Source organism: Neovison vison, chromosome 5, assembly GCF_020171115.1.
Source record: "Neovison vison isolate M4711 chromosome 5, ASM_NN_V1, whole genome shotgun sequence".
NCBI classification, from domain to species: Eukaryota; Metazoa; Chordata; class Mammalia; order Carnivora; family Mustelidae; genus Neogale; species Neogale vison.
In genome coordinates, this window is record NC_058095.1 from 90508663 (window position 1) to 90532633 (window position 23971).

Below are 23971 nucleotides of genomic sequence, written 5' to 3' on the forward strand. Positions count from 1 at the left end.
GCTTGTCCTTCGAGGAAGGAGAGCAGGGGATGTCAACATTCAGCTCCTGCACCATGTCCTCTGGAGCGTTCTGTAAAGACAGTGCCCGGCAGCCAGGCAGGAGGCCTTAGAGCCCTGTCTGGAGGCCTTTGGTCTTCAGACCCAGGGCGCTCCATTCCAGACACACCATAGCCCAGGCTGCAGACCCCTCCCCCAAGGAGAGAAACGTGGCCCAGCTTCAGGGCCTTGGATGTGCTCTGGCACAGCTAAGAGGCACCTCAGGAATCCCCTATGCACCTGGCCCACCATGACATTGGTGTGAACAAGAAGGGATCACCAGGGTATCCACTGTGCTCACCCTCCTCCAGCCCATTAACGGGAAACCCCACATATCCCTCCTCCCCTCAAACTCCAGAGGAAGTGTTGGGGCTTCCCTAGGACAGTTCAGAGGGGTGAGCATTGCATAGTCTCCTCGTAGTAAGTACCTTATGGCATCTCCCTCGAAACGCCCTGAGGCATCGTGGGGGTGGTTTTAGCCAATGGCTCCAGGAAGAAAACAAGTCATTTTCCTGGGGGTTCTGGTCCCCAGAGCCCCGGGATGTACGTAGACAACACAAAAACATCTTTCTGTGTCAGACGTTTCTGTCCAAATAGCCCTGATACCGGACTAGAGTGTGGGTCCTGGTTGCAGGGGTTACAAGTTGTGGGCCTTTGTGATCCAGGCAGTGACATCACTGCCTGTGATCCCCTCCCAGGGCCCACTCCTGGTTGGACCCCTACACGAACAGTGCTCCCGTCTGCCATCTCCTCATCCCCCTTCTGCACGCAAGGCCACATCTTATCTGTACAGTGACCCCAACACACCCCTCTCCACAGGCCCCCAGGGAAGGTCGGGGAGCAGCCAGGGCCCCAGCTTGCAAACACACCTGGTTTCAGACACAAGTCTCTATGCTTACCTGGTTTGGACCTTAGATAAGCCATTGTGTCTCACAGGGATGGTCTTCTCTGCAAAATACGGATGATTTCAGCATGTCTTTCTATCAGATGTCCACAGGCATAGGTTGGATAATAGCTATGATGTTAGAGGAGTGCTGTCACAGGTAGGAAATACCTCCCAATTTCCTCCCTCCTATCAACTTCTTGGAATCTTGTAATCAGATCCCACCCCACATTCCCTCCTGGGGTGTGAGTGTTTGTGTGCACAAGCACACTCGCTCCTGTGTGCACACATGTGTTCATCGGGGCTCACATTCTGGAGTCCCAGAAGACGACAGCCCCACCTACAAAGGGCTGGGTAATAGCTTCTCAAGAACTTAGGCTTCGAATTTTCAATGAAATCCCTTAGTAAGGGACTGGCCTTGGCCCTTGGCCCTTGGGTGGGAACAAGTTATGCGGGTGATGGGGCTATGGATACATCCGAGGGGAGGCACCTACCCGAAGGAGCCTACTGCAAAGTTTCCATCGACAGACAGGTGCATGATTGAAACACTTAGGTGTCTACCCCTGTCTGGGACATTCCTGGCTTAAAAGTGTTCAAGGCGTGAAGTGGGGTGATATCCCAGGTGTGACAGCATGATCTCAGTATCCCGGTGGTCCGCAGAAGGCTAGGTGGGGTCCTAATGCTTCAGAGTTCCCAGACATCAGTTAGGGAAAATGGCTGAAAACCGTGAAGCTTGGCTTTCTACTCTATAAAGCCCTGTACTCCGAATCACAGCATAGTTGGGTGATCACTTTCCTGGGAGGAGTCTAGAAGAAGCAGAAGCCTTGGCGAAACCTCCGACACCTCACGGTCAGTATGATCTTCATAGCCGTCCTATGAGATGGTAGGGCAGGTGTTAGGACCATTTCACAGATGAGGAGGCTGAGGCTGGCTGGCAGAATAACAGAATAACAGAATAACAGCCCACCAGTGGCCCAGTAACTACACAGAGCTGGGGCAGGAAACCAGGCTGCCTGGCCTGTCACTGCCCCATGGCGCCAGGCACCCCTTGCCATCGCTGTGCGCCAATCCTATCCGGGGAAGTGGCATCCCTGCCCTCCAGTTTATAATCTTTTGGGTTAAAAACAAGAGAAGACCACCCCTTTTCGTATGTGTAGTTGGGGCTAGAGTGGACAAAGTGAAAACAAGGAAATAGAATAAAATAACAAAGAGCCTCCACCCCTCTTTCACACTCTGGGAATTATGTGAGCAACTGCTCTCCCCAACCTTGAACCTTGTTGCTAATCTAGTTTCCACATTCCTCTAGGGTCATTCCCCAGTGTGACAAAGGAAAGGAACCAGGCTCTGTGGTTTAACAAGGCTCAGCCTGGGCAATAATCCAGTTACATGAACCCAAACCCGAGGCCAATTAAGCAGGGTCTCCCCCAGTGCTCCCTCCTGGGAGAGGGTCCGCCTTGGTCCCTCTCCTAACTCCCCCCACTCAATCCAGCTAATGCGGGCCACACCCAACAGCTAAGACTCCTCACCTGGGACCCCCAAGTGTTGTCTTGAGAGCCCCGGGGACACTGCGTTCCCACCCACTGAAGGAGGAAATTCCCACCGCTACCCCACTTGCAGGGTTGACGAGTTAGCATGAACAGCTGCGTGCTGCCGCAGGCATGCCTTGCCCTCCCCTCCCAGCTCCGTGCAAGCACACTCGCAGCCACGTGAGAGCCCTGGCCAGCACGCAAAGCCTCTGGGTTCACAGTCTCGTCCTGTGGGCAGGCGGGAAACAGCCGCGGCTGATCTGGAACCCTCAGAACCAGTGCTGGGCATAAGCGGGGTGGGGTGGGATGGGGTGTGGACACTTGCCCAGGGGGCGCCTCACCGGGTGTTCATCCCAAGATGCTAGTCCTCCTGGGTTCTCAGGGATCAATAGCTCTCCCAAGGTGTGCTTTCCCAGTATTCAGATTCTGTTCCTACAAATGATCTAGGAGGGCAAAATCATTCTCAATACACACGGTCAAGAGTGCAGGGGATGGTACAGCTCTTTGTCATTTTTTTAATAATCTCAGCGCACCCTCGAGCCCTCCAACAGGGGAAGCGATCTCCGCCCCTTAACCGTGTCTCCTCAGTTAGCAGGGCAGGTCACATCTAAGGCTGGGTTGGGACTTAAGATTGCTGGAACCCGAGCACCCAGTCAGTGCACCAGACGGAGGCACTGCAGTTGGCGGATCTTTCCAGTTTCGTTTGGGTAGAAACGATTGCCTTTGTCGGGCACTAGGTGGCTTCATTCAGGGCTGTTTCCAGACCTTGTGCCAACGCAGCTCAGGAAGCTTCACCTTCGCTAATTGTGAGCTTTGGATTTGAGGACAGCTTCTGATTTGGTGATATTTCTGTTTATCTTTGGATGCATTGAATTAGACGGCAAAAGGCTGGAGCTAAGGTTCCTGGCAAACTGCCCCTGTCTCCAGCCTGCTCCCAGCGCAACGACAACAGGCCTGGGGGACACGACGCTGGCGGGAGGGCAGCGCTGAGTCTCCTCTGCAAGACTGACCGTTCATTCACACCTGAGTGAACCTGCCTCCAAGCCACCCTCCAGGAGAGCTTTGGAAGACGAGATGCTCATGGGTGCTCTTCAAACAGCTTTGTGATATCATAGGAAATGTGATTATTCCAAAGCAGCTGCAGTTGGACTCTAGGAAATCCTGTTTAATAACTCAGCATCCCCCCGCCCCACAGATGTTGAATGTGTGCGAGACACTGTCCAAAGTATCATTCACCATCTAAGTCATCCTAGCTGGGCTGCCCCCTAGGGGCAAAGCATGGAACTAGACGTGGTCCTTGCTCTTAGGGATCTGACATTCCCATGGGAGAGACAGACGATCAGTAAATGAGCAAACAAGGTCATTTTAACCACAGTAAATGCTATAAAGACAATAAGCCAAGAAATGTGATCAGGATTGCCTGGCTGCGGAGGACAGCTCTGAATGGCGTGACGCTGAGTAGAGAAACCTCTGAGTAGATGGCATGTGAGCCAGTTTGAATGATGAAAAGGAGCCAGTCCTGGGAAGATGGGGGAGTAGTCCCCGCCTGCAGAATCAGCACATGCAAAGGCCTTGGGGTAGGAGGACTGAGCAGTGGATGCCAGTACAGCTATGAGGCAGAGAGTAGGCCAGATAAGCTCCAAAAGAAGCAGAGCCCAAGCCCAGGGAAACCCTGACAGTGGGTTTGCATTTCATTCTTGATATGATGGGAAACCTCAGGAGGGTTTAAGTGGTGAATGGGCACCTTCCGGTTAGTGCTTTTGGAACAATCCCTCTGGCTTCAATACAGAGGCACTGGGGCACACAACCCTGGACGTGGCCAGGCTGTTGAGACCTGACTTGGTTCTGGTCACAGCTCTCGGGTCATCCGACAGGCTGAGGTCATGGAATGTGTCCCTTACACCTCTAGCCAGTGGGGTCTTCAGATGTGACCTACAGGGGTGAACCAGTTGGATCATGAAGCAGAACTGATCTTATAAAATGGGGAAACCAACTGGAATAGCCCAATGATTAACATAGGCCCCAGTCCCCTCTGCCCCCCGGCTCTTCCAGAGTGGGACAGACAGCACATAGGACCCTGGACTGGTAATGCTTCCCTTGGGGCCCTCTGTCCTTGGTGGGGTGACAGGAACAGTGGGACCCCTTGGCACACTTTCTCCTCAGGAGCTCACACTCTTCAGTGATCCCATCAACCCCTCTTATCAGCAGCCTCTGCTCCCTTGCCGGATGTCCCTCCATGGAACCCCAGCCCTAGGCAACTGAGCTGTGCTAGAGGAAGCTGCAGACTCTGAAGGTTGGCATCTCCATAAAGCCACAGCCTCCAGCCTCACCTGCCTCTCAGCTCTTACCCTCCACCGTCACCCCCCCACCAAACTCTGGTCTCCTGTTGTGTTCTCTCACCCATTCCCAATAACAGCTGTTCCAACTCCCCTGCTCATTCACACCTCTGTGGCCTCACCAGCAAATGAGCTCATCTGCTTTTCTGGTAAACAGAAGCCTCCATACGGGAATGTCCTCAGCCTCTGTACTTCCTATCCTCCCCTCCCAAAACCAGACAGAGGCGGCTTCCCTCCCCCATGTCTGGCTTCCCATCCCCTCCTGTCCTTTGCTTCCATCGCTCCTGCAGCTTCACCCCCTCCCCTCTCCCCACGTTCATCGCCCACCCCTCCCAGCACCACTGCCCGTGGACAAGTCTCTCTCATCTTAACCAAAAGCTCCTGGGATCCCTCACCGCCTTCAGAGCCATGTCTCCTGTCCCCAGCCCCGCCTCCTGAAAGTGCCATCCATAGTCACCCTCTCTAGCCACTGCCCCCCCCCCACTCCTGACAGGAAAGCCTCACCATCTTGATTTCTGTCCCCCTCCCGCCCACTGCCCCACTCAGGCCACCTCCTCTTGGGGCTCCTGGCACACAGGTGGGCCACTTCCTGACCCTACTTCTGGTGGGGTCCTCATCTTCGTCCCCAGCCTCTCAGCATATTTGACAGCTCAGACCCACTCGTCCCTTTCTAAATACTTTCTAGTTTCTCAAACTCTCCTGATTTTCTTCCCTCTTCTCTGGCCGTTGCTTCCCAGTCTCCTTCCCAGGTTCCTCCTTTTCTCCTTTTCAGGTTCTTCCCATTTTCTAAAAATTCATGTTTCTCGTTATTTTGTCCTAGGCCAATGATTCTCATGAGAGGACAGTTTCAGGCCTCAGGAGGGATCTGGCAATGACCAGAAGAAATCGTGTCTATCACAAGTAGGGAGCTCTACTGGTAGAGACCAGAGATGCTGCTAAACACCCCGTAATGCATAGGACACTCTCCACCATGGAATTATGCAGCCCAAGGTGTCAGCAGTGCTGGCGTTGAGAAGTCCTGTCCCAGGCCTTTGTCTCCCCACTTCTCCATGCACCCATTCTCCTGGGCCAGCACCTTTGTCCCTATGTCTTTAGATACTAGGTTTGTGGTGATGGACCTCACCATCCTTTCCTGCGGCTTCAGAAGGTCTGCCTGCCTTCTGGACATTATCATTTGGCGATTCAGCTGTCCAAAACCAGTGTAACTACGTCTCCCCATGGCAACCCAGCCCCCCACCCCAGCCTGATTCTCTTCGTGTCCCACCTCCTGGAGAATCACACTAACTTCCATCCATCTGCTCACACAGAAGTTGTGGGATCACCCTCCCCCACCCCTTCTCTCTCCCATAGTCGGTCTAATGCTGCAAATATATTCCCTCTGCCTGCTCGGCTCCCTCTCCTCTCTGGTTCAGGCTCCCAGACCTCCAACTACATCCCTCCAATGGCTTCCTAAGCAGGTTCCCACCCACACTCCCCCCACCACCTCCAACCCACTTCCCATCCTGAAGCCAAAACAATCTTCCTAAAATGTCAGTTGTATCACGTGACTTCCCTGCTAAGAGCTTTTCAGTGGCTCCCCATTGGCCTCAGGACAAAAGTCCAAATTTCTGACTAGGTTCTCTCTGCCTTTGGTCACCTAGCTCATGCTTGTCTCTCCAGAAGAAGTTCTCACCATTTTATCCCTTTCCCAACCCTCCATGCCCCCCAGCACCAACAATGAAATTCAGTCCCTGAAGTGGGTGCCATGTTCTCTCTCACCTCTGGGCACTTACGTCCCTCTGCTTGTAACACTGTCCTCCTGCTGCTCGCTAACTCCCAGTCACCTGCCAGGTCTGAACACAGACACCTGGCTTCCACACACCTCCCAGGAGTCCTGATTCCTTCTAGCTACACCGCCCATACAACCCATGTTTGCCAGGAGAGCATATTCCCTCCTGCAAGGGTTCACCTACTTGGCACTCTGCCCTAAGCAGTGGCCCTCTGCAAGGGCGGATGGTTCCTGACCAGCTACAGGGCCAGCCACAGGACCCCGCATAGCGCCTGACACCAACTAGGTGCTCAGCAAACGTTTGCTCTATGAATAAATAAACAGATGCTTTTTAAAAACTTTCAGGGGGCACCAGGGTGGCTCAGTCAGTTAAGCATCTGTCTCCAGCCCAGGTCATGATCCCAGGGTCCTGGGATGGAGCCCCACATCGGGCCCCCTTCTCAGCAGGGAGCCTGCTTCTCCCTCACCCACTCCCTCTGCTTGTGTTCCCTCTCTCACTGAGGCTCTGTCTGTCAAGTAAAGAAATATAATCTTAAAAAAAAAACTTCAGAAGCTGAATTACTCTATACTGTGACAAGAATCATAATTCAAAATCACTGAAAGGCCCATTTAAGCTAAACTCTACAAGGGTTTCTCTACTAAGACTACTTACTATACGGGTTCGATTCAACACAGCAATTTGTGATTCTTCCAATTAAAGTGGCTTGTCCTCCTGAGGGATGAAGAGAGGGTAAATGAATGGCTTGCTTGGCCCCCTGGATATCTCAGATGTCTACCCTTCGCACGAGCTGGTGTGAAACATCAGCAGGGTTGAGGACGAGTGAATTAGGGGAGATTCAGCCACGGTCCACAGATCCGACAGTCCAACTGAACCACCTCCACTGAAAAATATTCTATAAGGCAACATATGATCAGCCTCAGTCCCGCAGACAGACCCACTGCCTGGTGTTGAATCAGAACTTTGGAATACCAAACCCAACTTTTTTTTTTTTTTTTTACATAGCTGTTTAAGCCATGGCTTTATTTTTTTTTAAACATCTTAATTTTATTTTATTCAGTGTTCCAAAGATCCGACTTCATTTTTTTTAAGAGAAAGTATAATATTATATATTTATATATATTATATAACAATATAATAACATTTCTTTTTTTTCCCAATTTATTTATTTTCAGAAAAACAGTATTCATTATTTTTTCACCACACCCAGTGCTCCATGCAAGCTGTGCCCTCTATAATACCCACCACCTGGTACCCCAACCTCCCAACCCCCGCCACTTCAAACCCCTCAGACTGTTTTTCAGAGTCCAAAGTCTCTCATGGTTCACCTCCCCCTCCAATTTACCCAAATTCCCTACTACTCTCTAACGCTCCTTGTCCTCCATGCTATTGGTTATGCTCCACAAATGAGTGAAACCATATGATAATTGACTCTCTCTGCTTGACTGATTTCACTCAGCATAATCTCTTCCAGTCCCGTCCATGTTGCTACAAAAGTTGGATATTCGTCCTTTCTGATGGAGGCATAATACTCCATAGTGTATATGGACCACATCTTCCTTATCCATTCATCCGTTGAAGGGCATCTTGGTTCTTTCCATAGTTTGGCGACTGTGGCCATTGCTGCTATAAACATTGGGGTACAGATGGCCCTTCTTTTCACGACATCTGTATCTTTGGGGTAAATACCCAGGAGTGTAATTGCAGGGTCGTAGGGAAGCTCTATTTTTAATTTCTTGAGGAATCTCCACACTGTTCTCCAAAGAGGCTGCACCAACTTGCATTCCCACCAACAGTGTAAGAGGGTTCCCCTTTCTCCACATCCTCTCCAACACATGTTGTTTCCTGTTTTGTTAATTTTGGCCATTCTAACTGGTGTAAGGTGATATCTCAATGTGGTTTTAATTTGAATCTCCCTGAGGGCTAATGATGATGAGCATTTTTTCATGTGTCTGATAGCCATTTGTATTTCTTGATTGGAGAAGTGTCTGTTCATATCTTCTGCCCATTTTTTGATGTGTTTGTCTGTTTCATGTGGGTTGAGTTTGAGGAGTTCATTATAGATCCTGGATATCAACCTTTTGTCTGTACTGTCATTTGCAAATATCTTCTCCCATTCCGTGGGTTGCCTCTTTGTTTTTTTGACTGTTTCCTTTGCTGTGCAGAAGCTTTTGATTTTGATGAAGTCCCAGAAGATCCGACTTTAAATCCAAACTCCATCATTTGCTAGTTGTGTGGCTGAGAGCAAATTGCGCTATACTTTTGTTCCCCCATTTTTTTAAATGATGGGAAAATACATATAACATAAAATTTAGCATTTTAATTGTTTTTCAATGCACAGTTCAGTGGCATTATACACGATCCAGACTTCCCCACCATCCATCTCCAGAACCCTTCTTGCCTTGCAAAACAGAAACCCTGTATCCATTTATATTAGTCCGGGCTCTCCACAGCCTCGAAGGCACATCCAGAAATAATGCTTAACCAGATATCTGGGCACCCCGTGGCCATAAAATTAACCATCACACCATTAACACTAGCTCCCTCTTCTCCCTTCCTCCCAGCCCCTGGCAACAACTGTCCTACTTTCTGTCTCTGTGAATTTGACTACTCTCAGCATTTCCCATATGGGGAACCACACCATATTTGCCCTTTGGTGACTGGTTCACCGTTTACTTTACTCAGCATAATGTCTTCAAGGTTTATCCATGCTGTAGCATATGTTGAAATTCCCTTCTCTTTGGGGACTGATTAATATTCCCTTATATGCGTATGCCACATTCTGTATACCCGTTCCTCGACATTTGGTTGCTTCTGCCTTTTAACTATTATGAGTAATCCTGCTCTGAGCATGAGTGAACAAGGATCTTTGGAGATTTCACCCGATCTTTTAGATATATATATATCTAGAAGTGAAATTGCTGGACCTTATGATAATCCTATATTTAGTTTTTAAAGGAACTACTGACTAGTTTTGCACAATGACTGGAACACGTGCCCAATGGGGCACAGGGCTCCAATCTCCCCACATCCTCTTCTGCCCTTGTTATTTTCTGTTTGTTTGTTTTTTGATAATTGCCGTCCTATAACATGTGTGAAGCATCATATCATTGGGGTTTTGTCTGTGTTTCCCTACTAATTAGTGCCATCTTTTCATGTGAAGAACAGCCATTTGTGTATCTTCCTTGGAGATACATCTACTTAAGTGCTTTGTCCACTGGGCTCTTTGAGTTTTCCTGTCGTTGTGTTTTAATCATAAATATACATATATGTATTTATTTATCCTGGATATTAATCCCTTATCAGCTAGGATTTGAAAATATCATCTCCCATTTTATGGGTTGCCTCATTCCTCCATTGACTGTGTCTTTCAAGGCACACAATTTTTTAATTTTCATGAAGTCCAGTTTGTACAATTCTTTAATTACCTGTGCCTCTGGTGTTGCATCCAAGAAGTCATTGCCAACTCCAACCTCATGAAGCTGTTGTCCTGTTTTCTTCTAAGAGTTTCATCATTGTAGCTCTTATGTGGAGATCCTTGCTCCAACTGGAGCTAATTTTTGTATCTGGCATTAGGTAAAGGTTATTATTTGCAAGCTTATGTCCAGTTTCCCCAGCAGCAAGTGTCAATAAGATGGTCTTTCCTCTCATTGCGTGTCTCTTGGCTCCCTTGTCAACAGTTCATGTGACCAAAAACACAAGAGTTTATTTCTAGGCTCTCTATTCTATCCTGTTGGTCGACATATCTGTCTTTGGGCCAGAACCACATTGTTTCAATTACTGCAGCTTTGTAGTTAAGTTCTAAAGTCAGGGAATGGGAGTCCTCCAACTTTATTCTTTTTCAAGACTGTTTGGGCTATACAGTATTTAAAGCCTTAATTTTGTCACCTGTAAAATGGGGATGATGCTTGCATCTGCTTTACCAGATCCTGTTTGTGTACATGTGGGTATTAGATGAGATAAGGCACAGAAAGCACTTTGCATAGAATATAGTTAAGTTATAGATTAAAATTTTCCATTAATAATATTGATTAGTGATAAAAATGGATATCATTATATTATTATATATTACCATAATAATAATGATGGATAAATATATAATTTTTATTATATATAAATATGTATTTATATAGAAACATATAAATATATAAAAGAGATCAAAGAAATGAAAATGATAGATAAAATGATAAAAAAAATTCCTTTAATGAGTTATTGCCTCTTCAAAAGTAACAACTATGATATACTTGCATAATGTAGCCTGCATCTTCAGGAAGACTAAGCCAATTTCTCAGCTTTTATTGGCCCTGTCTCAGCATAAACAAGTTTAGGATGGCATAGCCAAGTCTGTGTTCAAACCACAGCTCTGCCACATAAGAAGGCTTGTGGTTGTCAGTGATCAAGATGGCACCATGAAAATAAAATCTTTAAAAAGGAAAAAGAAAAGAAAAGGGGTGCCTGGCTGGCTCAGTTGGTTAAACGTTTGCCTTTGGCTCAGGTCATGATCTTGGGGTCCTGGGTATGAGCCCCGCATCAAGCACCCTGCTCAGTGGGGAGCCTGCTTCTTCCTCTGCTCCGGCTCATGCTCTCTGTCACTCTCTCTGACTCTCTCTAATAAATAAATAAAATATTTAAAAAAGAAAGAAACAGAAAAGGTGGCACCAGGAGCTGGTATTCAACTCTGGCTCCTACACTTTCCATTGAACTATGCAATGTGTTCTCATCCACTGCCACAGTCCCAACATTTGCACACTGACTGCCATTCCTTCATCTTCGACTCCACCCCACTCCCTGAACAGAAGGTAACAATCAGAGTCATCGTTTCTGCCTAATACCAAAGCCAGGAGACTCTCCCTGCACTTTCCAAATTATTCTTGTAGAAAAAGAACTGTTTGAGGGGCACCTGGGTGACTCAGTAGGTTAAGCACCCAACTCTTGACTTCGGTTCGGGTCATGATCCGAAGGTCGTGATCTTAGGGTCATGAGATCAAGCCCTGCATGGGGCTCCGTGCTTAGCAAGGTGTCTCCCTCTTGAGATTCTCTCTCTCCCTCTGTCTCCATCCCTCCCCCTCCCAAAATAAATAAGTAAATCTTAAAAAAAGAATACATACAGAGTAATACCTGCAGTGAAGACGGAGCCAGGTTTAACCCCAACCTCAAATTGCTTCTGTTTCTTGAACTCCTTTCAGAAAGCACACTAGAAACAGAAAGAAATTCCAAGTGAGTTAAGTCTAAGTGACAGAGCAACGTTTGCCAAGCACTCTCCTGTTGTGTTCAGAACCTTGCTCCAGGTGCAGGTTGACCGGGACAGTGCTCCCCTCCCTGCCCCAGAGCTCGCTGTAAGCTGGACTGTGGAGCGATCCCAGGACATGGGCCAGCAGACAGGTTCCAGCGGTCTGCTGCCCAGAGGCTAAACAAGGAAAATACCATCATAATGTGTCAGTGAGGGTTCAAAATCAAGGGTCAGGCTCAAGGTCCTTTTTTGTGTACCCTCGTCACTTGCTTCACGTAAGTCTCCATGGCATGAAATAATCAGCGATCGCTGCTCCAGGAAATGTATCTCCTGATTCTGACCTAAAAGGACATGTCTGGTGCCTAGCTTAGTTTCGGGGATGAAGCGAATAAACGTGGGTGATGTATGCATCGTGGACAGAAATAAGGCTCCCCAGAACCTCTTTGTCCTAATTGCTGGCTGTTAAGCTTTGTACTATACCCTGAAAAAAGGTGAACAGGATTGCTCTGTTAAATTGGTGAAAAACTGTCCTAACATGAGATAATTGATAGATTGTCTTATGTAATATTTTAATGCAAGGAAATGAAATCATTCAAAAAAGAAAACCCACAACACCTTCAGATTGCAGTTTTCCTCTCCACAGAGATTTGTCTTCCCACAGCTGGAAGATAACATCCTTGTTTACCTTGAGTGTCATAGGATTCATCATTCCCTGGAAAGGTGATACTGGGTCTTCCCGGCACAAGCCCTTACTCAGAGAGGAGACGGGAAAACAGAGCAGAAAATCAGTCTTGGAGTTTCATGTTACTCCAGATTTGTGAGAAAAAATTCTATTTACAGACTATAATAACCTCTATTTTTAAAAAGATTTATTTATTTTAGAAAGAAAGAGAAAGGAGTGCGGGACAGAGAGAGAGGGAGAGAGAATCTCAAGCAAGACTCCCACCCCCATGCCAAATGAGAGACCAACACAGGGCTCGATCTCATGATGCTGAGATCATATGCACACACACACACACACACACACACACAACCCACATCCCGTAGCATCACCACACCACTTAAAAGATATTGACTGTATTCTTAGCCCCACTACACAGTTTCACAGACTGGGTCACAGTTCTGAACAATGGTAAAATAACTCCTCCAATCTTGGGAAGCTCCAGAAAATTCTGCAGAGTGGTAGGATTTTAACTGCAGCAGGCACAGGATAGCCCTGGCTCTGTTCTTCTACTTTACGGAATAGCTTCCACCCAAAAAGGACTCCACACACGATTCCTCCGATCACACCAGCACATGTGGTTGGTGAACATGGCCTCCATGCCGGGAAAAGCAATAAGCAAAAGAGTATGAACCAATCTGGGCACCTGGACCCTGGCCATTCAGCTCTTGGAAAGACAACCAGTTGCTTCCTGTTCATTTTCTCAGACCCTAAGTGACCAAGTCAAAGTCTGAGACTCTCCAGATAAAAGGAACCAGAGAGGTGCATGGAAACTGATATGAAACAGTGGCCAAGAAATGTTTCAAAATGAAAAGGCAATTTGTAGACCATCACATAGTGTGGGTTCCTTTCTGCACAGTGCTTGTGTGCTATTAATGTAGCATATATGTATATTTAGAGTACATTCTGGAAGAATATTACCAGGATTATGATACAATGATTATTGTTTTGAGGCAGAATTTTAGAATACTTCAATTTCTATTTTACTTTGACATTTAGTTCTTTGATAATAAGCTCATATTAGTTCTGAAATCAGAAAAAAATGTTTTAATTTTAAGGAACAAATAATCAACCTAAGGAGTTCAAACCCATCATTTTTACATATAATCAGACATTATTTTATTAATGACAGAATGAGAGACTAAAAGTAAGATTATCTTAGCCCAGATAAGTACCATCAAGGCCCTATTTATTTCCTCATTGCGCCATATTTTAAGCCCCAATAATATAGGATAGTTAATAGGATCTGAATCATTTTTTTGCTCTGACAGGAAGGCACTGAGCAAATAATCAGAATTGTTGAATAAATTCTATATGGAAACTTAGAAACTTGAATCTAGTTTGTATCAAGGTTTCTAATTACTGCAAAGGTCAATGCTGGACTCTACCTCATTTTCCTCTTCTTTTTTCAAATAATATTGCACAAATAGTTACATTCTATTATGTCACTCAATGACAAATAATAAGCATTTTCTTACATTGTTAAAATTCTTCAGCAACAACAGGTGTTGGTGAAGATACAGAGAAAAAGACACCCTCATGCTCTGTTGGTGGGAATGCAAACTGGTACAGCCACTGTGGAAAACAGTATGGAGTTTCCTCAAAAAATTAAACATAGAAATGCCATACGATCCAGTAATTCTACTACTGCATATTTACCCAAAGAATATGACTTTGAAAAGATCCATGCAACCCAACGTTTACCGTAGCTTTACTTACAATAATCAAGATATGGAAGCAGCCTGAGTGTCGATTCACAGATGAATGGATAAAGACAATGTGGTACGTATTAACAATAGAATGTTACTCAGCCATAAAAAGGAATGAAATCTCATCATTTGCAAGATGGGTGGGGCTGGAAAGTATTCTGCTAGGCAAAATAAGCTGGTCAGAGAAAAACAAATACCATATCATTTCACTCATATGTAGAACTTTAGAAACAAAACAAATGAATTAAAAAAAAGAGAGAGAGAGACCAAAAAACAGACTCTTAAATACAGAGAACAAACTGACGGTTACCAGAAAGGGGGGGGTGGGAATCTTCAGAAACAGACTTTAACAACCACGTAATAAATAGGTATAATAGCTATGTAATAAACAGCTGTGTCTTGGTTGATTTGCCCATTTGCCTATCGTTAGGCTTTTAGATCTTTCATTAGCTCTTAGAGATAATCATTATTTATCAATTCATTAATTTCCTAATTTGATGAATCATTTTTGCTCACTTGTTATGGGCCAGTCACTGTGCAAAGTGCTGGAATGCAGCAACCCACAAAGCAGACACAATCTTCCCAGCCAATGGAGTTTATGGTCTGGTTGCAAGACATCAGCCAGCCAAATGCCTACATTGCTGTACACTGCGCTGACCACTTGGATGAAAAAGTGGAGTTTGACGACAGCTTATAATTGGAAACCTGACTGCCAGGATCTCAGTTGTGCTTCCCCACCCAAATACATATGTTGAAGCCCTAAGCCCCAGGACCCCAGAGTGAAATTAGAATTTAGAAAGAAGATCATTGCGGATATAATTAAGATGAGGGCGTTTGGGTGGGGGCCCCATCCAATATGACTGGTGTGCTTATTAAAAGGGAAAATTTGGACACAGAGACACACACAGGGAGAGTGCCGCATGAACATGAAGACAGGTTACCAACCAAGGGGAGAGAACCCTAACAGATTCTCCCTCACAGCCTTCAGATGGAACCAGTCCTGCTGGTGCCTTGACTGCAGACTTCTGGCCTCTGGCACTCGAGACAATACATTACTGCTATTCAAGCTGCCCACCCCGCCCCCATCTGTGCCACTTGGTTATAGCAGCCCTAGATGCAAGAGGCCTCTCTGAGGAAGTAACGTTAAGCCGGGACCTGACAGATATAGAGGAAAGGAGAATGTGCTGAAATTAAGATGAGGGGTCTCATAGGCATTGGATGTTGGGGTTTATTCTCTGGTCGAGAAGCAGGGAAGTGATATGATCAGGGTGGTCCTTTTGTATTCCAAGATCCACAGAAGATCACAGAAAGTACTCTCACTCTTTTACATAGAAAGAAATCTAACCCGGGGAGTTAGTTGCCTGCAGATTATTGGAAGGGCTGGAAGTACAGCCTGTGGACTGGGCCTCGAGGAGGGGTTTCTGGAACATCACCACAGAGCTCACCCACCAGGGAAGCCATTACGTCTGCTGCAGTCAGGAAGCTGTGGAATCTGGCAAGTGAGGCAGCACCTGCTGGTTCAAGAACACACCATGGAGGCAGCAATCCCATGTCCACAAGCCACAGCTTTGATTAAAAACCTCAGCCCATAAAAATGGGGGCGCCACATCTAGCAAGGGGGAAAGATCCCATTTTTAATCATTTCTTAATAAGAAAGTGCCATTAAACGCACTTAGGCTCTCACGGTGTAACTGGCAGAATGCTGTTGTGGCCCCAGCCTCGTTAGCTTTTATTACCACTCCACTCTGCTTCTAGAATGACAGCCACAGCCTGAGAGGCTTGGCGGCACTCACAGGCTCCAATCCAGGGAGCAGGCAGGAGTAGAAGCCGGTCCAGCTCCAGAAGCTCCTATCTGTGGGGTCTTCCTTTAGCTCAGCTGTCACTAGGGTGCCTCGTGACATTTGTTCCTGGGAAAGAGAGCAGCTGTTTATGATGTGTGTGCTCCCAGGAGGGCGAGGGGGCGGGAGGGGAGGGAGAGACAGCTGCTGGGCCAGCAGGCCCCCTAATTCTCTAATCCTGCATGGGCTGCCCGCCCTCGGCACCTCAGATGCCCAGAGCCCTGTGGGGCAGGACATGGCAACAAGCAGCAGGTCGGCCAAGCACACTTCATTCCGTCTTCCAGAAACACTTACTCAGCTGTTAGTATGTGCCCGACAGTAGATAGGTGTGGAGGGTACAAAGAGTAAATAAAGATTGTCTCAAAGTACTGGGGTTCTAGGAGAGTCAAAGAAGGACCAATGCAAAGAAAGGATGACACCATACCCTCAATCAGAAGCGCTTTCGATTCAACCTGGTGGGAGTCAGGTGGGCTTCCTGGTGGAGGTGAGGTCTTGCAGAGTGTTGAAGGAGGTATGTTCGTACATGAATAAGTGGAAGGAAGGGAGAGACCAGACTGTCCAAAGGAACAAGCAAGAGAGAAAGGGCACCACCTAGCCAGAACACCATATAATCCAGTCACAGAATGCAGTCCGTCGATCCAGATGAGGTCATATCAATTATATTAGTGCTCAGATGTGAGAAAAATAACACCCAGCTAAAATCACTCAAGCCAGGGTTTTCCAGACTTCAGTGCACACACAAATCACCAGGGATCTTGTTAAAATGAAGATACTGAGTGAGAGGATCTGGGGTGGGGCCAAGTTTATTAGAAATGCAGAACGTGGGGTGCCTGGGTGGCTCAGTGGGTTAAAGCCTCTGCCTTTGGCTCAGGTCATGATCCCAGGGTCCTGGAATCGAGCCCCACATCAGGCTCTCTGCTCAGCAAGAAGCCTGCTTCTCTTTCTCCCTCTGCCTGCCTCTCTGCCTACTTGTGATCTCTGTCTGTCAAATAAATAAATAAAATCTTAAAAAATAAAATAAAAAAGAAATGCAGAACGTAATTGGTAATATAATCACTATGAGCTGTGGACCACACTTTGGGCAGCAAGAATTGAACGTCAAGGGGAAGCCTTAATATATCCAGCAAAATACCTGGATCAGGTGGTTCCATGATGGGTTTGGTGGCACAACAATGTCACCACGGCCTCAGGCTTTTCTGTCTCTCTTTCCTGCCATCCTTAGCACCTCGCCCCTCATCTTATATTCTTATAATCAAAAGATGGCCATTACAAGCTCTGGACCTCCCATCCTCCCACAAGAGAATCAAAGACAACAAAGGGCATTTCTCCTCACCTCTTTCTTTTCACCAGAGAGGAAAATCTCTCACAGAATAATATTATATTACATATATTATTATATGATATGTATTATATATAATAAATTATATTATATTATAATTTTCCTCCCAAAATATATATGATATGTATGTAAATAGATACATAGATACATGTATTTAGAGAGAAAGATTATATGGAATTGGCTCAGTCACAGAGGCTGAGAAGTGCCAGTATCTGCAGAAGGAGTCAGAAGCTGGTGACCCAAGAGAGCCAATGGTGTCATTCCCGTTCAAGACCGAAGGCCGGAGAACAAGGAGAGTCAATGGTGTAAGTTTTGGTTCAAAGGCCTGTGGGCTCTTAAATCCAGGAAGAGCCAGTGTCTTGGTTCAAATCTGCAGGCACTGGCTACACTAATCCAAAAGAAAAGAGAGAAATCCCAAATTCATAAAATTATGAATGAAAAGGGAGAGATCACAACTAACACCAAGGAAGTAGAAACAATCATCAGAAGTTATTACGAACAGTTATATGCCAATAAGCTTAGCAACCTAGATGAAATGGATGCATTCCTGGAAAAATATAAACTACCAAAATTGAACCAGGAAGAAATCGACAACCTGAATAGACCGATATCTAATAACGAGATTGAAGCAGTGATCAAAAATCTCCCAAAAAACAAGAGCCCAGGACCTGATGGATTCCCTGGGGAATTCTACCAAACCTTCCAAGAAGAAATAACACCTATTCTCCTGAAGCTGTTTCAAAAAATTGAAGCAGAAGGAAAACTTCCAGACTCTTTCTATGAAGCCAGCATTACCCTGATCCCCAAACCAGGCAAGGACCCTACCAAAAAGGAGAATTTCAGACCAATATCACTGATGAATATGGATGCTAAGATTCTCAACAAGATCCTAGCCAACAGGATCCAACAGCACATTAAAAAGATTATCCACCATGATCAGGTGGGATTCATCCCTGGGCTACAAGGATGGTTCAACATTCGTAAATCAATCAATGTGATACAACAAATTAATATGAGAAGAGAGAAGAACCACATGGTCCTCTCAATTGATGCAGAAAAAGCATTTGACAAAATCCAACATCCGTTCCTGATTAAAACGCTTCAAAGTATAGGGATAGAGGGAACATTCCTGAACCTCATCAAATCTATCTATGAAAGACCCACAGCAAATATCATCCTCAATGGGAAAAAGCTTTCAGCCTTCCCGTTGAGATCAGGAACAAGACAAGGATGCCCACTTTCACCACTCTTGTTCAACATAGTATTAGAAGTCCTAGCAACAGCAATCAGACAACAGAGAGAAATAAAAGGTATCCAAATTGGTAATGAAGAAGTCAAACTCTCTCTCTTCGCAGATGACATGATTCTTTATATGGAAAACCCAAAAGACTCCACCCCCAAACTACTAGAACTCATACAGCAATTCAGCAGCGTGGCAGGATACAAAGTCAATGTGCAGAAATCAGTGGCTTTCTTATACACTAACAATGAAAATACAGAAAGGGAAATTAGAGAATCGATTCCATTTACTATAGCACCAAGAACCATAAGATACCTGGGAATAAACCTAACTAAAGAGGTAAAGGATCTATACTTGAGGAACTATAGAACACTCATGAAAGAAATTGAAGAAGACACAAAAAGATGGAAGACCATTCCATGCTCTTGGATCGGAAGAATAAACATTGTTAAAATGTCTATACTGCCTAGAGCAATCTATACTTTTAATGCCATTCCGATCAAAATTCCTCCGGCATTCTTCAAAGAGCTGGAGCAAATAATCCTAAAATTTGTATGGAATCAGAAGAAACCCCGAATCGCTAAGGAAATGTTGAAAAACAAAAATAAAGCTGGCGGCATCACCTTACCTGATTTCAAGCTTTATTACAAAGCTGTGATCACCAAGACAGCATGGTACTGGCATAAAAACAGACACATAGACCAGTGGAACAGAGTAGAGAGCCCTGATATGGACCCTCAACTCTATGGTCAATTAATCTTCGACAAAACAGGAAAAAATATACAGTGGAAAAAAGACAATCTCTTCAATAAATGGTGCTGGGAAAACTGGACAGCTATATGTAGAAGAATGAAACTCGACCATTCTCTTACACCGTACACAAAGATCAACTCAAAATGGATAAAAGACCTCAACGTGAGACAGGAATCTATCAGAATCTTAGAGGAGAACATAGGCAGTAATCTCTCCGATATCAGCCACAGCAACTTCTTTCAAGATACGTCTCCAAAGGCAAAGGAAACAAAAGCGAAAATAAACTTCTGGGACTTCATCAAAATCAAAAGCTTCTGCACAGCAAAGGAAACAGTCAAAAAAACAAAGAGGCAACCCACGGAATGGGAGAAGATATTTGCAAATGACAGTACAGACAAAAGGTTGATATCCAGGATCTATAATGAACTCCTCAAACTCAACCCACACGAAACAGACAAACACATCAAAAAATGGGCAGAAGATATGAACAGACACTTCTCCAATCAAGAAATACAAATGGCTATCAGACACATGAAAAAATGCTCATCATCATTAGCCCTCAGGGAGATTCAAATTAAAACCACATTGAGATATCACCTTACACCAGTTAGAATGGCCAAAATTAACAAAACAGGAAACAACATGTGTTGGAGAGGATGTGGAGAAAGGGGAACCCTCTTACACTGTTGGTGGGAATGCAAGTTGGTGCAGCCTCTTTGGAGAACAGTGTGGAGATTCCTCAAGAAATTAAAAATAGAGCTTCCCTACGACCCTGCAATTGCACTCCTGGGTATTTACCCCAAAGATACAGATGTCGTGAAAAGAAGGGCCATCTGTACCCCAATGTTTATAGCAGCAATGGCCACAGTCGCCAAACTATGGAAAGAACCAAGATGCCCTTCAACGGATGAATGGATAAGGAAGATGTGGTCCATATACACTATGGAGTATTATGCCTCCATCAGAAAGGACGAATATCCAACTTTTGTAGCAACATGGACGGGACTGGAAGAGATTATGCTGAGTGAAATAAGTCAAGCAGAGAGAGTCAATTATCATATGGTTTCACTCATTTGTGGAGCATAACCAATAGCATGGAGGACAAGGGGCGTTAGAGAGTAGTAGGGAATTTGGGTAAATTGGAAGGGGAGGTGAACCATGAGAGACTATGGACTCTGAAAAACAGTCTGAGGGGTTTGAAGCGGCGGGGGGGTGGGAGGTTGGGGTACCAGGTGGTGGGTATTATAGAGGGCACAGCTTGCATGGAGCACTGGGTGTGGTGAAAAAATAATGAATACTGTTTTTCTGAAAATAAATAAATTGGGGAAAAAAAAAAAAAGCCAATGTTTCAACTTGAAGGTTTTCAGGCAGGCTTTTGTTTCTATTCTGGCCCTCAGTTGATGGGATGAGACTCACCCACATTAGAAAGAGCAATCTGCCTTCCTTAGTCTACTCATTTAAATGTTAATCTCATTCAAAAGCACCATTTCAGAAACACCCAGAATAATGTTTGGCTAACTATGTTGGCACCCCATGGCCTAGGCAAGTTGGCACATAAAATTAAGCATCACACCTCCTGGCAGTCCCTCTCTCTGTTTCATTTTCCAGAACTAAGTCATGTGCCCACTCACTACCAGTTCATGAACCATGAACCAAAGAAAAACAGGGTTCTGTGATGCTTCAAGCAATCATGACTGATCCCACACAATTGAACCCAACTTCTACATGTATACTTCCACCAATGCTGAACTGAACAAAACCAGGGTTCTTTAGCAAAAAAGAAGAGAAAAAGTGGCTATAGGTAGGCAAGCAACAGAACTAAGATCCAAATAACCATGGTTCTCAGCTCCCACCTCCACCATTAGGCCCTTTCCATGCTCCCATTCATTTCTGGTAATCCCAAAGCAGTGTCCGTTGCTTCCTCGTATGCAATCTAGAGTGCTGCTCACTACCTGTATCTTCCTTGAGCCCAGCTCTTCTGTGCAGCCTCCATTGCTCCACACTGTAGATCTCTGTTGATGGATCCCAGACTTGATGTGACCCAACATCTTGGCAGACCCTGAGAATGGAGAATGAGAATGGCTCCCTATCAGGTTTGCTTGACTGGAAAGTGCTGAAGTTCAGGGAATTGTACAGATTAGCACTCGTGGTCTTTCCCTTCCCAGAGCTCACATCTTATCCTAAGGGCTGGCTCTACATGCCAGCCTCCAGGCTGTTCCTAAAAACACTGCCTCCCCTTCTGTCTTGTATGGATCCACTGATGAATTTTCTCAAATGCCTCAGAGCCATTCTTTGTACTGTGACTCCCTTCTACCAGCACATCTCCATGACCTGATCATGACTCCTGAATTGCGTGTAGCTCAGTTTCAGATATATTTGGAGTGTTTTCCACAGGGAGTTTCTCTGCCCTCATTTAAACCAGTGGCCATAGATATGTGGGGTGGGTGGGGGAGAGATATCACTTACTCTATGCACCAGACATCCCGATCTCAGCTGTCTCAAGATGAAGTGTTCAGCTATATGTGACTATATAGTAGTTTTTAGTGTAGTTAAAAGTGGAGTGGAGGCTACATCAAGAAATGAAGTTGGAGGGAACGCCTGGGTGGCTTAGTCACTTAAGTGTCTGCTTTCAGCTCAGGTCATGATCCCAGGGTCCTGGAATTGGGTCCCACATTGGTCTCCCCGTTCAACAGGGAGCCTGCTTCTCCTTTCCCCTGCTTGTGCTCTCTGTCTCTCTCTCGAACAAATAAATAAAATCTTAAAAAAAAAAGAAAAAGAAATGAAGCTGGAGTGGTGTGCAAAGATATTCATTCACTCAATCATTCAACAAATATTTACCGAGCAGCAACTCTGTGCCAGGTACTTTCCTGGACACTGAATGCAATGAGACAGCCATGCTCCCTACCCTCATGCAGTTTACTTTATGGATCACAGAGTTATCCTAGATACATACTGAAGAATTTGGAGTTCTCTAAAAGGTAACAGGGAGCCAAGTGATATAGGATTTAATCACATAAAGGCATAATTAATTAATGGCATTTGTAACAGTTCTCTTTAGGACCCATGCAGAGGTTGAACTAGAGGAAGTAATAACTAAAGGCAAGATGACTATTGTCCATGCAGTTACTTAGGTGAAAAATGATCAAGGTCAGATCCAAAGCAGTGGTCACAGGGTTGAGGAGAAGGAGATAAGTACAAAACACATAAAGGAGGCTGAGTCTACAGGATTTCATGAGCTCACAAAAGACATGACATGAGAGTGATGGCAGAGAGGGAAAAGTCCACAGAGACCCCTCCACTCATGAATGGAAGGATGGATACCAGTTTCAGGGAAACATGTTAATTTAGTTTTGATCACATTGAACCTGGATCATTGGTAGGACACGAGCCAGGCCCATCATTGTTAGATTACAGTCTTAGATTCAAGAAAGAAATTTAGTTTTCACAAATTCCAGAATCAGGAGTCATCATCATGTAATTTAAGTTATTTATATGGATGAGATTCCCAGGGAAAGAGAAAGGATGTAGTTTAGGACAGAAACTTAGATATAATATTTCAGGGCCTGTGAGAGGAGGGAGTCTGAAAAGGGCCCCGAGAAGGAGTAAAAAAATCAAGAGACAACAGAGCCTTTCCAAAAGGAAGTAGGCAATTCATTTGGGACATTTTTATTGAATATTTCCTATGTAATGGGCACTGTTCTAGGCCCCAGCAGTGAGGGACAAGGCCAACCTTCATGAGGCCATCAGTCTACAAGAGAAGATAGGCATGAATCAAGGAAGTAGGAAGTCCTGAAAAGATGGCAAACCAGTGCCCATTGCTAGCCCCCTTCACCAAGTACAACCTTGGAGATGCCAAAGATCTGCAAGAAAAAGGTATAAAGTTGAACAACTGAAGTAAAGATGGTGACTTACTCTTAGGGAGGGGAGAGGGGGTATTCATTTTGTACAGAGCGGCCTGGGCAGAGGCAGGCATAGTACCACCACCGGAGAAGAGACTAATATGTGTTCCTTTCTCCTCCATAGGACCTGGGTGCTTGATGCCTGCCTTACAGCCCCTGTGATGAGGAAACACCATAGTAAATTTGTGGCAACAATAGCAGCCAGGGGGAAGAGTGGGGGACACACATAACAACCAAGGAAAACTGATTAGCCCCTGAGCTTTTCTGAACCCCTGGCCCTGAATGCCCCACACCTCAAAGACTGGGTAACTGCAACAAGGAAGACAGTTGCTAAGAATGCCAGGGGAGAGTGTAGTAAAGATCCATCTGAGACAAGAATGTCTTGTGAGGGACACTAAATGGGTGTCCTCAAGAACTGAACACAGTACCATGAGGTCTCCATCCTAAGGCACACATCACCATTGTAAGCCAGGTTTATCACCAGAAGGACATGAACAGGTAGCAGTTACTAAAACAACATCAACAATCCTCATATTATCTAAAATGTTTGTTTTTCCATTAAAAAAATTACCTGCAGGGGTGACTGGGTGGCGCCTTTGGCTCACATCATGATCTCAGGTCCTGGGTTCAAGCCCCTCCTTGGGCTCTCTCCTCAGCAGGGAGCCTGCTTCTCCCTCTCTCTCTGCCTGATCTCT

General features: G+C 45.5%; 1 long non-coding RNA gene and 1 pseudogene across 2 annotated transcripts; one reads left to right on the forward strand and one right to left on the reverse strand.

Moving 5' to 3' along the window:
• Nucleotides 1-1767: 1767 nt before the first annotated feature.
• LOC122906960 lies at nucleotides 1768-7316 on the reverse strand. 2 transcript variants are annotated; one of them, XR_006384644.1, is made up of 3 exons: nucleotides 7202-7316; nucleotides 2787-2888; nucleotides 1768-1792 (listed from the first exon to the last, which is right to left on the reverse strand). It is a non-coding gene; the product is annotated as an uncharacterized LOC122906960 (long non-coding RNA). The 2 variants fall into 2 exon arrangements; XR_006384645.1 differs by lacking the exon at nucleotides 7202-7316 and adding an exon at nucleotides 4190-4217.
• A 15858-nt stretch (nucleotides 7317-23174) lies between these two features.
• LOC122907417 overlaps nucleotides 23175-23971 on the forward strand; it is a 30169-nt pseudogene continuing 29372 nt past the window's right edge.